The 16,246-nt window shown below is 35.7% G+C and overlaps 1 long non-coding RNA gene across 1 annotated transcript; it reads right to left on the minus strand.

The window, feature by feature from the left end:
* Window positions 1–14,402: 14,402 nt before the first annotated feature.
* Window positions 14,403–15,574, minus strand: LOC138691010 (uncharacterized). The gene is made up of 2 exons (XR_011329728.1): window positions 15,371–15,574; window positions 14,403–14,789 (listed from the first exon to the last, which is right to left on the minus strand). It is a non-coding gene; the product is annotated as an uncharacterized lncRNA (long non-coding RNA).
* Window positions 15,575–16,246: the final 672 nt, after the last annotated feature.

Raw genomic sequence — 16,246 nt, forward strand, 5'->3', positions numbered from 1 at the left:
GTCACTGGAATGAAGTTTCTGGTAGAAGTGTCTTGTAGCTTGTAGAAGATGAGTGTGGAGATAGTCAACCTGTAGATCTTCATGGACTTGTATGTTGATGGTAAACCAATCGCAGGCATGGATGATCCGGAGAGCTCTGTTTTGCGTTGTTTGGAGTGGCTTGAGGGTAGTCCGAGGTAGTCCGAGCAGTAGCTTTAGTAGTAGTAGTTTTGATGTGTTGTGTCCAGAGTAAGTGTTTGTCAAGAATGACTCCAAAATATTTAACTTGATCAACATATTGTAGAGACTGACCATATAATGTAAGTTTACTATCAGGGTTTTTGGTGCACTTTGTGAAAATCATGGATTCCCACTTGTCAGGGTTGATTTGTATTCTCCAACACAGGAACCAGCGTTCAATGAAACTCACATGTCTTTGAATGGCGGCAATAGCTTTGTTTGGATGAGATTTGGTGCAGTAAATTATGGTGTCATCAGCGTACATAGAAGTTGTTATTTGTAAAGATGTTGGTAAATCAGAAGTATATATGCAGTAGAGGATAGGGCCGATTACAGATCCTTGAGGAACTCCGCCATTGATGTGATGCACAGTAGACAGATGGCCATCAACTTTAACACAGTAAGTCCTTTGATGAAAATATGATATGATATGATATGATATGATATGATATGATATGATATGATATGATATGATATGATATGATATGATATGATATAATATGATATATGATATGATATGATATGATATGATATGATATGATATGATATGATATGATATGATATGATATGATATGATATGATATGATATGATATGATATTTATTTGTCAGTCAGCTTTACAATTCACAGTTATGGTGGACCTTCACATTTCTGTTTTTCGATCCACCATCCCTTTAATACATATAACTCTTTTCTATTAATGTATTCTTTGCCGAGAATTTCCTGATTACTTTCTAATGTTCTGTTATGACTGAATTGCTATATGTCCTTCCCCCTCTGTCCTCTTCTATTCTCTCCCTCCTACCTAGACTGTCTCCCTTCCATTTCTCGCTCACCTATTAAATATTGCATCTTCCTTCCTTAATAATTTGCGTTATTTATTTATTTTCTTCTCTACCCTCAAATCCTACCTATTCTTAATCATTGTTTTCCCGCTATTTATTCCTCATAACTTGCTGACTTTTCCGTTTACTCTATTTTACAACACTTACATAACTTTTTTTCATATCCTCTGTTTATTTACATATTTATCTCTTTCTTTTCGCTTCCCTCCTAAATTTCCTATTTTTTTTTTTATGAAAATAACTCGCAATAAGTCTTGTGAGAGCATCTGGAAAATGGAGGAGTAATTTATAAAGCAGTCCATAGTGCCACACGGAGTCAAATGTTTTCGCAATGTCTAGTAGAAAAGCTGCAGTATAAGATTTATTGTTAAAGCCTTTTGTGATTTCTTCAACCAGAGCTAGAATGTTGTAGGTTATGTTTCTATTCTTCTGAAAAGCCATCTGATAATTTGGGATAATATTGGAAGCATGGATAAGTAGTCTAGAGAGAATTTTTCGTTCCAACACTTTGCCATGAGTGTCTAATAAACTAATTGGACGTCTATTCTGAGGTATTGTAGGATCCTTTCTTGCTTTGGGTATAGTTATTACACTCGCATGCTTCCATGCTGTTGGAAAAGAGTGAAGTCTGAGAGAAGCATTAAAAATTTTTGTAACATGAAGAATAGCTTTGCTGGACAAGTTTTATAGAGCGATATTTGGAATTTTGTGATGACCAGGCGATTTCGAGGATTTTAGACGTTTGATGATTCTTGAAACTTCTGAAGGTGATATGGGTTGTATGACTGCTATTGGTGTTTGAAGCAGAAATTTGTTGACTTCACTAATGATTCTATTATTCTGTTGAGAGCAGAAAGGATGGACTGGAGCTGGCGAAAATTGTGACTTCAAATGCTGCGCAAGAACTTCAGATTTGCCTCTGGGGTCGTAAACTGGCCCGTTAGAACTTTGAATAGGTTTTTGCTTGGAGTGCTGAGAGGGTTTTGTAAGCCTCTTTGTTATACGCCAGATATAGTTTGAAGAAGCCGAATGTCCGACATCTTTTTCAAATTTGTCTAGTCTTTGGCAAAGAGCACTCCTATGGACCCTGTTTTTGAGATTATTATATAGATCTTTTGAAGCCTCAGATCGGGCATGTTGCCACATTTTCCTTTCTCTGCGTTTTGATTTTATAATTCCAAGAGATCCTGATTACATTTTGTCCTGTTGGTTGGCAACTCTTTAGAAGTAGAGATACAAAGAACATCTTGAACTGTACTGATATACATTCTAACAGCTAAGTTAAGATCATTTACATTAGCGATAGGTGGATTATTAGAAAGTGAACTGGATAAGTAGTCCCGATAATGTTTCCAATTTGTAGTGTTCTTCTCAGTCTTTCGAAAAATTGTAGCTGCAGGAATATGGTCCAGGATTAACAGAACAGGATTATGATCTGACGTTAAAGCAGATATAGATTCAATAAAGAGAGAAGTAAGGTTACTATTGATTAGAGCAATATCAATTATATCTGGTCTATGCCTGTTATTGTAAGGATAATGGGTGGGGTTGTATGGCGCTATCACCATTTACCCATTTTGTGTTGCATGGGATCCTAGGATTTTGCCTCGGTTAGTAGTTAATTGAGAGTTTCAGAGCATATTCTTGGCGTTAAAATCACCGGCGGCGTGTACATAGTTAGAAGCAGATTGATGAAGAATTTCAAGATCAGAAGGTAAAATAGGCTTAGAAGGAGAAACATACACCAAGTTGGAGCGTAGTTACATCATTCACGGGCATGGAAATAAATGTTCCCTCATTTCAGTAAATGGAGGCGTCGAGACGGAGGTATGATGTAAACTCTGTTTCATGATAATCGCTGTACCCTCATGAGGCGCACGCGGTCCATCATTCCTATATGTGACGTAATTTCGTAGACTAATTTTCTTGTTTGGTGTTAGATGAGTTTCGTTTACAAGGACAACATCAACGTCATATTCTTCTAAAAACATTGGAAGAATGTCTATATCTCTAAAAATGCCATTGGCGTTCCAAAATACAATACGTAATGGTCTATTAATGGGAGCCATTTTAGCATATCTAATTATCAAAAAGAGAGGTACATCCTTCTAGAACAGCACTGAATTTACTTAAAGTGTCAGTTTGATTATTCACTTTAACCATGATATTTTTAAGTTTTTTGAAGAAAGGAATAATATTAAGTTTCTCAATGAATGACCAGATTTCCTTTAAATCTTGTATAAAAGAATTCGAACCAGCAGGTTGATTATCGGTATCGGTATATTTTTCAAATCTTGAAAAACCCGGAACAGTTCGGTTAGTTGCTGGAAGACGCGAAAAAATAGTTGAGTTTGCGTTGTCTGGACGACGATCGATGCGATCTTTGTTACGCGCATTGCCATTAACGTACGCTTGTCGCTTTATGCATGTTCGAGAGTTTGCTGTATGATTCCCGTCGCAATTTGCACACCTAGGTAGTTGATTTGAAGTCATTGTACATTCACTAGATAAGTGTTCACCACCACATTTTACGCACTTAGGAGAGACGTAACACGCGATAGCTTTATGTCCGAAACCCTGGCATTTGTAACATTGTAATGGGCCTGGCAAACTGACATAATCTTCAATTGTAACTTTAATATGAAATAAACCAGTTAAGTTAAGAATGTCTGGGGCATCCTGCATGACGTAAACAGAAACTACGCATAAAGGGAGAAATTCATTATACCGTTGACCTATATCTGCATTTTCTCTTCTCCTCTTGATTTGTCTGATAGATTCTAATGGGAAGCTCTGTAATTTGAGTTCACTTTCAATATCTGATGTAGTAATGTCTATAGGAAGACCCCTAATCACTACTTTACGAGTCTTCGGAGATGCAAGAGGAAAAGTATAGAATTGATAACTATTCTCCTTGAGGTAGGAAACCACAGTTGAATGGTCACATTCTGACAGTGTATACATTTTGATATCTTGCGGACAATGTTGAGCAGTTACTTCATCCTTTAGGTGAGACTTTAGATTTTGTTGTACTGTAAAATAGTTAAACTTTGAAACAACTATTTTTGGAGGCGGATTCTTCTGTACAGATTTGCTGCTGCCCGATTTGACAGTTTTAGATGTCGTACGAACATCCGTTGAGTTTGTGGAGATAGTGTTTGTATTTTGACTAACGCTAGCTTGAGTAATAGTTGTTGTAAGTTCCGTTGATTTTGTAGTTGTAAGAACCTGAAATCTATTGGTAGTTGGAATATTATATTCTGTCGCGAGTTTTTTTTAGACACGTCCGTTTTTATTGATTTCTTTGCTGGCTTGAATTCTGATTCCGATTTTCTGATCCGTGGATAAGTTTTCATACCTGAAGATAGTTGCTGATGACGAACATGATCAGATTCATGTGACGAGTCCTCTTCAAGATCAAAATCCATTTGTTCAGATGACGTTGGATGAAGAGAATCTTGAAAAGCCGCCCTTCGTGATAGGTTAAGCGAGTCACATGGCCTGCCTTACGGCCTGTATTAGATCACGATGGCAGTGACACAGTCTATTGAGTTAATATTATGCAAGAGAAAAGAATGAAATTGAAAAGTCTAAAAAGAGTCGAATGGGTATATTTTTTTTTATTTTATTGGGTTATTTTACGACGCTGTATCAACATCTAGGTTATTTAGCGTCTGAATGAAATGAAGGTGATAATGCCAGTGAAATGAGTCCGGGGTCCAGCACCGAAAGTTACCCAGCATTTGCTCGTATTGGGTTGAGGGAAAACCCCGGAAAAACCTCAACCAGGTAACTTGTCCCGACCGGGATTCGAACCCGGGCCACCTGGTTTCGCGGCCAGACGCGCTGACCGTTACTCCACAGGTGTGGACGAATGGGTATATATATAGGTATATATATATATATATATATATATATATATATATATATATATATACAGGGACATCATTTTATTTTTACTAACATTTCTAATATTAACCTGGCTATATCTTTGGATCAACGATTAAAAACCGGAAACCCCCTTCCACGACTGGAGTTCGATGATACTGGCGTAAAATACAAATATATCACTTTACTAGGTATAGGAGGGAAGAAAAGTAGTTCACCGATTTACGTAAACTAGAAAATATCGCGCTTTTGAGTTTGATCATTTTCATTAGGTTTTTGTTTAATGAAAATACTGTACAGTATTAACAATGAGTGTTTTTGCTCACGAACAGAGCTTTCTGTGCCGACGTATTCATGATGCAGTGTATATTATACTGTCTACAGCACATTAGCGTACACTATAGAGAATGAAGTTAAACTGAACAATAATCATAATATGGATATTTAGACACATTTTTGAAAATGGTGGCCGTTCATTTCGATACAGGCTTCAGTTCTAATGTGCATAATATTATCGCACTATAGACTATTGTACGTAATTCCAATTACCAGGTTCGTACTTCGTATCAGTAACTCATGTTGAAATAATTCTGTACATGCTCTATAAAAGAGACCTTACGTACTGTAAATTCAATCTTCACTTCTGCCCGATCCGAAAAGATAAAATTACTCAGACATGCCATCTACTGTCCATCCAAGTGGTTACGTCGCAGCGTCGTAGAAAGGGAGGAAATCACGTGACAGTTAATTACTTAACGAGGCCCTTTTATTTAAGTTATTTTAAACAATTGTATGGGTATAATATTACGTAGACGTCCAATTCCTAACAGAAATTAATGTTCTCAGATGAGAGCTAAGACAACCCAGCCACTAGCATTTACAGAGAGGCGAATAAAAGCAGGTGGGGGAAACCGGGATGCGACGTAGGCAAATGGAAAATGATGCAATATTGAAAGCTCTTTCGTCACTGGAAAACGCGAACATATTTTTGGAACGTACTGTTTACTATGACCGTACGGCTGCTATGACTGTATATGCGGTCTTGGATCTGTGTGGAGGACGGTTGAACTTCTTTAGTGGAAGGGGTGGGAGCGAAGTACATTAAAAAACTCAGGTACAATGAAAATTGAAGTAAAAATAAAATGATGTCCCTGTATATATACAGTCTACTATATAAGTCACGAAGCTTGGGATGATTTTTTTTGCCAACGAGTTGTATTTCTCGCGATAGTTGCTAGCCGCTTGGAGCGTTGTGAGTACTAGGAACAATAGACTGTGGCACTGCCATCGTGATCTAATACACGCCGTAAGGCAGGCCATGTGACAATCGTACGTACACTAATTTCATAGGAGTGGTATGGTAAATTTTCTGTCTACAATTAAGGAAGGTAGATGTGCTAAATTAAAATCACAATATAAATTCGTTTTTATTGAACCTCAAAATAGCTTCCATTCTAAACTTGAAATGTTGACGCGAACAGATTATGTTAACATGTAAAATTCTCTTCACATTAATATAACACAGTTTTGTAATTATTTCTGCAACATATTATGCAACAAGAAATACCGGTAAACGAAACTTATGGACAAATTACATTAAATAAAGCTTAGAAATGATAAGCAATAGAGTTACAATATAATATCACACTGAGCTTCTAGAGCGAAAAAACATTGACTGTGCCGTATTTTGCATTTTTGTGAAAAACTATGTAAACTGTGAAATGTTCTTTATCGGTTGCAATAACTGTAAATGGCTAAAATACAATAATTTGAATAATAATATGGGACAAGGAGACGTTTGTAGTACTATAAGTTGTAAGAAAAATAGGTTAGAGTTATCCTTCTTCCGAAAGATCCAGGAAGGTGAGTTTATAGAATATAATATATATAAAATTTACTTTGTCATACGTTAAAAGTGTTAAAATTGTAAAAAAAAAACAATTTTAACACTTTTAACGTATGACAAAGTAAATTTTATGTTTTTAACAAAGTGTTAACGAGAACTTTAATCAATAATATATATTTTATGAAAATAATATATAAACCTAATGTATTTCATATTTCAATAGTGGAAGGAAGGTGTTAATTTTTTCAAAGGAACACGATATCGAAAGTACAATACATTTTATGGTCTGCTAGGGTAAGAGTCTGAATCCACACCTGTGGAGTAACCATAGACAAATGGGAGTAACTGTCAGCGCGTCTGGCCGCGAAACCAGGTGGCCCGGGTTCGGTTCCCGGTTGGGGCAAGTTACCTGGTTGAAGTTTTTTCCGGGGTTTTCCCTCAACCCAATATGAGCAAATGCTGGGTAACTTTCGGTGCTGGACCCCGGACTCATTTCACTGGCATTATCACCTTCATCTCATTCAGACGCTAAATAACCTAAGCTGTTGATAAAAGCGTCGTAAAATAACCTACCAAAAAAAAAGTCTGTGATGAGGCGATAGTAGCGATCCTGGTGGTGAGCAACTATCTATGGATGCATATTTCAACTGTCTATGTTTGCATATTTAGTAAGTAGTAAGCTTCGTGACTGTATATAGTAGACTGTGTACTAGACTGTGATATAACTTTGTGACTGCATTCCGTGCGTTTTTTTTAAAGCGCTTCATGCCTTTGCTGCAGCAAAATGAGGGTCGAAAAAAACGTAAGTAGGTCAACTGGCTGCAAAATGGTAGACAATTAATATTGGCTTCTATTACTGCTTTAATAAATGTAACCTTAAAAGAACCGAACATGTTAAATAGTTTGGACTTCCATGATAAAGACATAGAATTATTATTACTAGATGATTTTAACAATAATAAACATTGGAAAAGACCAAAACATGCATTCCGCCATGATGGATCGTGCAGCAAACTCGTAAAGCGATATCACAGTCTATTATATACAGTCGCGAAGCTTGAGGTGTTTTTTTGCAAATCTCGTGATAAAGCGCTCCAAGCGGTTAGCAACTAGAAACAATAGACTGTCCATGGTCGACTTTGGACTGTGTCGTATTTCTATCGAGTGCTAGCTCGTTGCGTATTTCACATTGATGCTTGTGAAATGTTCGTTATTGGTTGTAATGAAAATGTTAATGGCTAAAATATAATAATTGGAATGATAATATGGGACAAGAAGGAGATGTTTGTAGTGCTATACATAGTAGCAACAGTAAGAGAAAGAGGCCAGAGTTATCCTCTTCCGATTTCCGAAAGATTCAGAAAGGTTCCTGGGTTTCCACAAGAATGCCGTGCAGAAACAAAACTTTTAATTTTGAAGTTCTTTGTGACTGTTAGAATACATTATATCCTTAAATTTCACAATGAAATGTTTCAGTCTAACCGAAAGGATATTAGATACCGGTTAAAGTTCTGCTAAATTACCAGAGAAATAAAGGTTAGGTCTACCTTTCTTTTCAGAGGATATATTTTTAATTGTAGCTATTAATTTTGTTATTATTTTTATGTTATTTTACCAAAGACGTAGAAAAATTAAGTTTGTTTTAATGAAATTTATTGATCACGTTTTATTTTCAATTCTGGTGGGATTATTATTGCTTAGGCCTACTTTTTTTTTTCAAAGGATATGTTTTTAATTATAGCTGTTAATTTTGTTGTTATTTTTATTTGTTGCTTTACTAGAGACGTAGAAAAAGTCTGTTACAATAAAATTTATTGATCACGTTTTATTTCCAATTCTGGTGTGATTATTATTGCTTAACCTCATCCCACTTTGTTAACTACCTAAGCCTACACTACAAGTACCGGTACACGTAAGTTACTCCATTAATTCATATTTCCATTATTATTGTTGTAAAGGAAAATGCAAATTAATATTTATTGGTTTCATAGTTCATTATCGCTATAATCTTGAATGAGTGAAGCTATTATAGTAAATTTCAGTTCGTTTTGCACAAACAAAAATTATATTAACTTATTTCTTGCAGGTATCTTCGAGTTTATGGTGGAATTTAATATACTTCATTAAAATAATAAATTAACTTTATGCATTTAATATTTCAATAATGGAAGGAAGGTGTTAATTTTTCCAAAAGAACACAACGAAAGTGTAACATACTTTGTCGTCTGCTAGGAGAGAGATCTGCGATGATGAGGCGATAGTAGCGATCCTAGAGGTGGGCAACTACCCCTGTTTGCTTTTTTTTTTTACTACATATTGAGCTTCGCGACTGTATATAGGAGACTGTGATACCGCAGTCTTATATACAGTCACGAAGCTTGAGTTTATGAGGGTACTAGGAACAATAGACTGTGCAAGTACTATGTCGCATTGTCTGTAATGAGGAGATAATAGCGATCCTAGTGGTTAGCAACTATCTATGGATGCATATTTACTTCGTATTGAGCTTCGTAACTGTATATACTAGACTGTGGCGATATTTTGATTTGCTGCACGTTTGCTACAGCGCTGCTGCAGTGGCGGTGAAGCAAATGTCTTGCTCACTACCGTCTGTATCTTTAAACTGCCTGCTCTATGCTAACCTTTCCGCGTAGCCAGTCACATCATAGATGGCAGCACCGAACACCGCAAGTCAACTATGTATATCTATACGTTCCACATAAGTATTGTGTGTTTTAGCCCTTAATTAGATCATATTGAAGTATATAAACTTTACGTAGATGCAAAATCTTACCTGGTAAATATAATAAAGATTCCTGAAGACCAAGAACCCCAGTTTATAACTTGAGAATCTTTCTGGACGAAGGTTTTGAATGGCAAACGGAACGGGACACTTTTTGCGTTCTTCTGTTTCCTATGTTAGTTAGCAAAGGTCTAACAAATTTCAGTACCAGTAACTCACTGATTATCTGTTGCTGATTTTGCTCCCCACACATCAGCAATTTGCACTGCGTTAATGGCAAAGTGACGTAAGTAGAAATAGTTTGCACTAAGCAGCTGGACTTTTTACAATAAGGCACAGCAGCTTCAACAAATTCCTGCAGGTGTTTGATTAAACCTACAGCACGGTTTAGGATACTTAAGTCTTCCTCTGTCCTGGTGACGAATTATGTCCATTAATGGTGTCGATACCTTAGGCATGGAAATATTGCTGATGCACATGTCGCAATTCACTCTTTCTTCTATCACTCGCACTAAATATCCACATACCAGAGCTTGTGAAACTGTTTGTAAATTAATATCTATCCTACAATCAGGAAGTCGAAATTTGTCCAGAATACACAATACATGATCAGGAAGAATTTGGTCGGAACAATGATTTACGTCCCCATTGACAGAACTGTTGCCTTCTGAGTTTATGGCTGTCCCACAATAATCACATATATTGTTGGCGACATTTGCAGATTTCGAAGGTATCAAGAGCCCAGATTTGACAATTCTCTTGATTGCGAATGCTGCCGTACATGCGTCAGTCATGTCATTGCTTCCACCACCCATTCTGACAGCACTAAATAAAGCTTCCACAGGATCACTAGAGAATCTTCTGGTGAGGACATAAAAAAACCATTGTCAAGAAGGTGGACTACACACTGAACCGTGGAATTAGCCGTAAACAAAAGAGCTTCAGCCGTTTCTTTTGTTAGTCCTTGCAGACTGGCTCGTTTAGATTCAATTTGAATTTTCTCTATATAGTGACAGAAATCTTCTTTCAACCATTGTAGTCTTTCTTCATTTGCTGCATAGAAATGCATAGAATCAGGATTGTTTTGCCGTAGATGTTGAGTTTTATCACTTACATCATGCACTGTAAAAAAATTTATACATGCATTTCATTAAATTTATTGTTGAAGTGGCGTCTGCAAAATTCAAATTAGTGACAAATCGATTGTGATTGTCCTTCATGAACTCTATTGTGGCGGTCACCGCAGGGGAGAAAATCTGAATGGCAGAAAGAACATTCATCTTCTCGAAAGAGGTCGGTTCTAAATGTTTTCTTGTCAAATATCGAACAGGCTTAACAGTCAAATCTTTCTGTAGACGATAAATTTCCTTCAAGTATTTTGAACTTATTCTCCCTTTGCCATCAGCCATTTCCCTATCCAGAAATTGCGACCTCACATTTTTTATGATGTGACAATAATCGAAACTTAGAAAAAGTTGTCTCTGCGGATGGCAGGGATGTGGAACAGAAGTTCGGAGATCACCATTACCAAAATGTTTAAACATAGAATAGTTGGTTCTATGGTTATCTGTCACTAATCTTAAGACATGAAAGCCACAGTCTTCTACAGCTCTGATTACTTTTTCAGTCAATAGAAAAAGATCAGGGCCCTGTAAACTCCTCACAAGAAAATGAGCTGCTGGGATGCTCTACTTGGTTGAGAGTCCAGTCACGACAAAACAGAGTAATTTGTTTGCTAAAGTAGGATTAAGGCCAATACATTCATCATAAACCCCCTCAGCATTGACAACTCCGAAAAACTTATCACTCGCTCTATCATATAGCAACCTTTCTTTGATTGCCATTTCATCGGCTATTATAGATACTATCTTTTCCATTGGTTGGAGACTTTCACATTCAGCCCTAAGTCTGCATTTAATCAGTGGCGAAATTCCAGCATCGCAATCAGTATTTCCTATATACCTGTCTAAAGTTGAGAGCGAAGGAGCTGACAATAATTTGGAATTTCGGGCGTGTTCATAACCCTTTGGGGATATTGATCTCCATGCTATACAATAGCGAATTCTCAACTCTGACCATTCCGGTTTTTTTCGTCCAAAATTATTTAATTGATCCATTAGATATACGGCTTTGATATCCTTTTTGCCCGCAGCATCTTTCAGAGTCATGACCTTATTCATTTCAATGTGACTATCTGACTTTTTTTTTTTTTTCCATTTTGAACATCATTTTCCAATTCCATAATTTTCTTTTGTAGCCTCAGAATTTTGGAACGAAGCCTATTAATTTCTTTCGTTTGATACTGACTTGCACTATTTCTTGTATCAATAATGTCTACTTGCATGGCTACGTCACATTTAGTGTTTGTAACTTCATCTTGGATATCGATTCTTGTGTCGTGAGAGATAGTTTCTGAAATAATCAAAGAGCGTACTTAAATTAAGAAATTCATACTTTTGTATTTAGGATTTTACATAAAATGAACATTTTTTTTAAATATTAAATAGGCCTACATACCGTAGTCTATGTCGATGCGAATTTCGTTCTTTGCTCTGGAGACAGCAGGTTCCTTTCGCGATTTCTTCTCTCTTGGTTGTAGGTAACACAGGTAATTTGGAAATTTGCTTGGTATGGCACCAGGTTTTAAAATTTTCCTTGCACAATTTTCTCTATAGTCTTCTGTGCGAAAGTGGAGACTACAAACACGAGAATGGTCGGAGGGAATCCAACTACTACCCTTACACGCGCCTTGTCTAGAAATTGCCGAAAGCCACTTTTCTCGAAGTTCCTTAGCCGATGGTATCTCATGATATCGTATACCTTTAGACTGAGAACTTCGTTGATTCGACTTACATAATGGCACACAACAATTTACCATTTTCAAAAACCGAAAATAACACTAAAATAATGCATGCACAACCACGTGCAAGACATGTGCTATTAGTACTGATGCGGTGTTCACTAGTGTACTCTGACGGCAGATTGTAGAAATACTTCTGCACGCAACTTTCCATACAAAACTTAAGCATAGAGCAGGCAGTTTAAAGATACAGACGGTAGTGGCACTGCCATCGTGATCTAATCGTTGCTTACGAGATTACACAAGCTGGCGCATAGAGCTTGAAAAACGAGTCTGAAGTGGTTCCCTCGTAATGCCAATTCCGCCGCTCGGAGCGCTGTTCTGCCCTATATATTCATAGCAGAACACTTAAAAGACATTGACATTTGGGACATTTAAAGGACTCACCATTGCTTATTAAATGCTTCGTACAATATTTTATGGACAATAGACGTAATTTGCAAACTTCTACTCCTCAATTATATTACAATAAAAGGCTGTCATTCTTGATATTAAAACATATTACATATAAACTGAGGGACTGTCTGCTCTGTACTTCAGTTCATACACCAAACATTTCCGGAAATAAATTAACTTGACATCTTACATATACGCACTATAGCCTACCCTTTTCACCTAATATTATTAATATTGTTATTAAATAAGACATTGCAACTAATTAAGGTACTGCATTATTTTTAATTTCCTCGAATTCATAATTAAGCATTCGCAAGAAGGCGTGACTTCTCCCTCTCTTTTAAAAAAATACGAACGTCACAATAATTGAGAAGTATAATTATTACGCAATTTTTTCTTGCAGTGGTGAAAACATTTCTATAGGCCTACTGATTAATCTATTGAGCATAGTAATAGTAAATGCTGTAGTATTCTTTTCTGAAGCCAAGATTTTCGCAAGAACTGAAGTGCGACACATGTAAAGATGAGGAAATGTCCCTCTTTCTTTTGGGAAAACTTGTGAAGCACTACTGGACAATATTGCCAAAGATATTTCCAGTAAATACGAAGTGATTAGGAAACTTAATCAGAAGCCCCTAAATAGAAAAGTGCTGAAAGTGCAATAAACTGGGCCATTTCTTAATTACATATAGAACACTGGAACTGACTATCTACAAGGACCCTCGTGTTATAAATATTATGATTATTTCAGATTGTGATACAGTTATAAGCGTACATTCCTAAAATTTAAAAGTAACAATGAGGATGCCCTATGTTATAGGAAAGTTTTAAATGTGTACATTTAACTTTTTTTTATGAATGATTTCCTGATCAAGATTTTCATTAACTATGTGCCAAACTTTTTAAATGAAGAGTGCAGTAAGAAACTGTTGGACATCTGATCAGTATTTTAATCATGTGCTGGTTACAGTACATTAGATGTCTTCTTGAATATACCTGATGAGGTATGTATATGAAGTCTGTATCGTCAGTATTCAAGTAGCCTACTTATGTATGTAATTTTTATTATCTGTACAGAAAAAATTTAGCTTACGTGATAGTATGAAGTAATCTCTCACGAAATAACAAGGAAAAGAAAGGTGCTTAAATTTAAATATTGAAAACAGGATGATAAGAAGAAAATAATTGTTACTTCCTTTCAATTATTAATGAAACCTGGCCACTCACCATTCGCAGTTGATTTCTATGGTTACAGGACTATTCTTCATATTCTGTAGCTTTCAAATAATTTCTAAAATAAATATTACGCCGACTTAGCTCTTGTAAAACGAAATTTTCACTTTCACTTTCAACGGAACACTCACTTATATTCAGTTCTTGTATCTTGCAGTAAATTATCCATTTGTGATCATCTTTCCAATATAACCTCCCATTGAAACAACCACTTAAAATCATGAGCTAGAATTTATTATTTTAAAAACATTTCCACGTACATACTGTTATAATTGTTATGAACCACAATACAAAAGACAGCACTGTGAAATTGAATTAATTTACCAAGATCAACATCAATACCGGTAGTATAAAATCACATATAGGCTTAGGCTATATTATTTCATTACTTTATGGTCTTAATTAGAAGAATTAATTTTGAAGAATTTACAAATATGCTGAAATAATTTATGACACCTCTTATAGAAATGTAAAAATATGTATGCACATTTTGAAACAATGGGTATAGCACCACTTGAAAATGTTGAGCACTTTAACAGTAACTTGTAAATTGTTCCATCACGTTGTCTATAGTGTTCATTTAATGTAGCACTTTTAGAATGAACGTGGTCCACATACATAAGAAGAAATGACGATGGAATGAGTCGAAGACATACAGTTTTCTTTAATTTTTAGCAAATGATGAAGTTGAATATATACTGTTACTTCATATCCTAACATAAGTAGAGTTGCCACCATAGATGTAACACCTCCGTAACACCTGAAATGAATATAAAATAAATTAATGTATTAGTAATGATACAAGAATAAAAAGAAATTAGGCTAGACATAACCTCACAAAATTACAAACACATGCTAAAAAAAAAACTTTACGTATCCGTATATAATAAAACTAGATATTCTAGATATAATTTGATTCACACGATAATCACCTCAGCCTATTTCGCAGCAGCCATTAGTTACCAGTTTGAGGTGCATTACCTAATCTCATACTAACCTTGTTAAGTTCTCTTACCTAATTCACTGATAATTACGTAACAATACACAGGTCTAAAATACAGACAAAAACACATTAATTACCTAATAAGTACAGCATGAAAATAATTCATTACTTTTGTCGGTATTTTCTAAAAGAGAAAGGGAAAACAGTAACAACATTATCTTCAATGTTTACATCACGTCGTTCACATTTTCATTAGGCCTATATCAGTAATGCTTGGTAAGTGAAACAATAAATGAAATTATTTTACATTTCGGGTCACATCATTCGAGAGTCGGAAAATGCAATTCGCCACTTTTAACATAGCATTGCTTGTTATATGAGAGAACTTTGACATTTACCTTAACCTATAAATATACGACCTGTTGGTACAGAGTTCTTCACATAGCAAAACACATACAATTTTCGAATATAACTTAGCTGAACAAACTTCAAATAACACTGTAATATGCTTGGCATATTTGTAATATTCGTACTCAATGAGTAATGCACAATTAATCGAACTATTTTCACGATGCACAATGCTTTGTAATGGTACTATTCGTCATTTCATAGGGCAGAGAGGCGAACCTAGCGGCAGAAATTGTCATGACTCACAGAGACCTACTCTCGATCGTGCTATGCGCCAGCTTGTGTAATCACGTAAGCAACGGATCTAATACAGGCCGTAAGGCAGACCACGTGACTCGCTTAACAACTGATCGCGAAAGGCGGTCTTTCAACCATATGAATTAGTTGCAGTGCATGAAGAATAACATATATTTCTCTGAAATGCAGTGTAATTGCGTCAGTAAAATTTTAAACAGTGATTGTGAGACACTTGAGACACAATTTACTTGCAATTTAAGGTATAATATTATTTTTGGTGTGAAAATTACGTTGTTGCAGGCAAAGTTCGTATGTGTAATACCTGCATTTATTTCGATTAAATATTGCGCCCTAATGTGGTTAAGTGAAATTTTGGTCTTATAAACAGTAGGCTAAATTTGTGTAATAATATATACGTGAAAGTGAAACATTGACTTGCATGTAAAGTAAGTTGTGATTGGGCCTAAGTGCAGCGTTACCGATGTTACTCTTGTCTAATCCATTATTGCTAGTTTACCGTATTTGTCTTATTAAATTTAAATTATTGCGCCCTTTTTATTTGTGAATAACCTACATTATACGAGTAAATAATACGACGTTTGATAATATACACAATTTGAACTAAAAAC

The sequence above is a fragment of the Periplaneta americana genome, chromosome 16 (assembly GCF_040183065.1).
Source record: "Periplaneta americana isolate PAMFEO1 chromosome 16, P.americana_PAMFEO1_priV1, whole genome shotgun sequence".
NCBI classification, from domain to species: Eukaryota; Metazoa; Arthropoda; class Insecta; order Blattodea; family Blattidae; genus Periplaneta; species Periplaneta americana.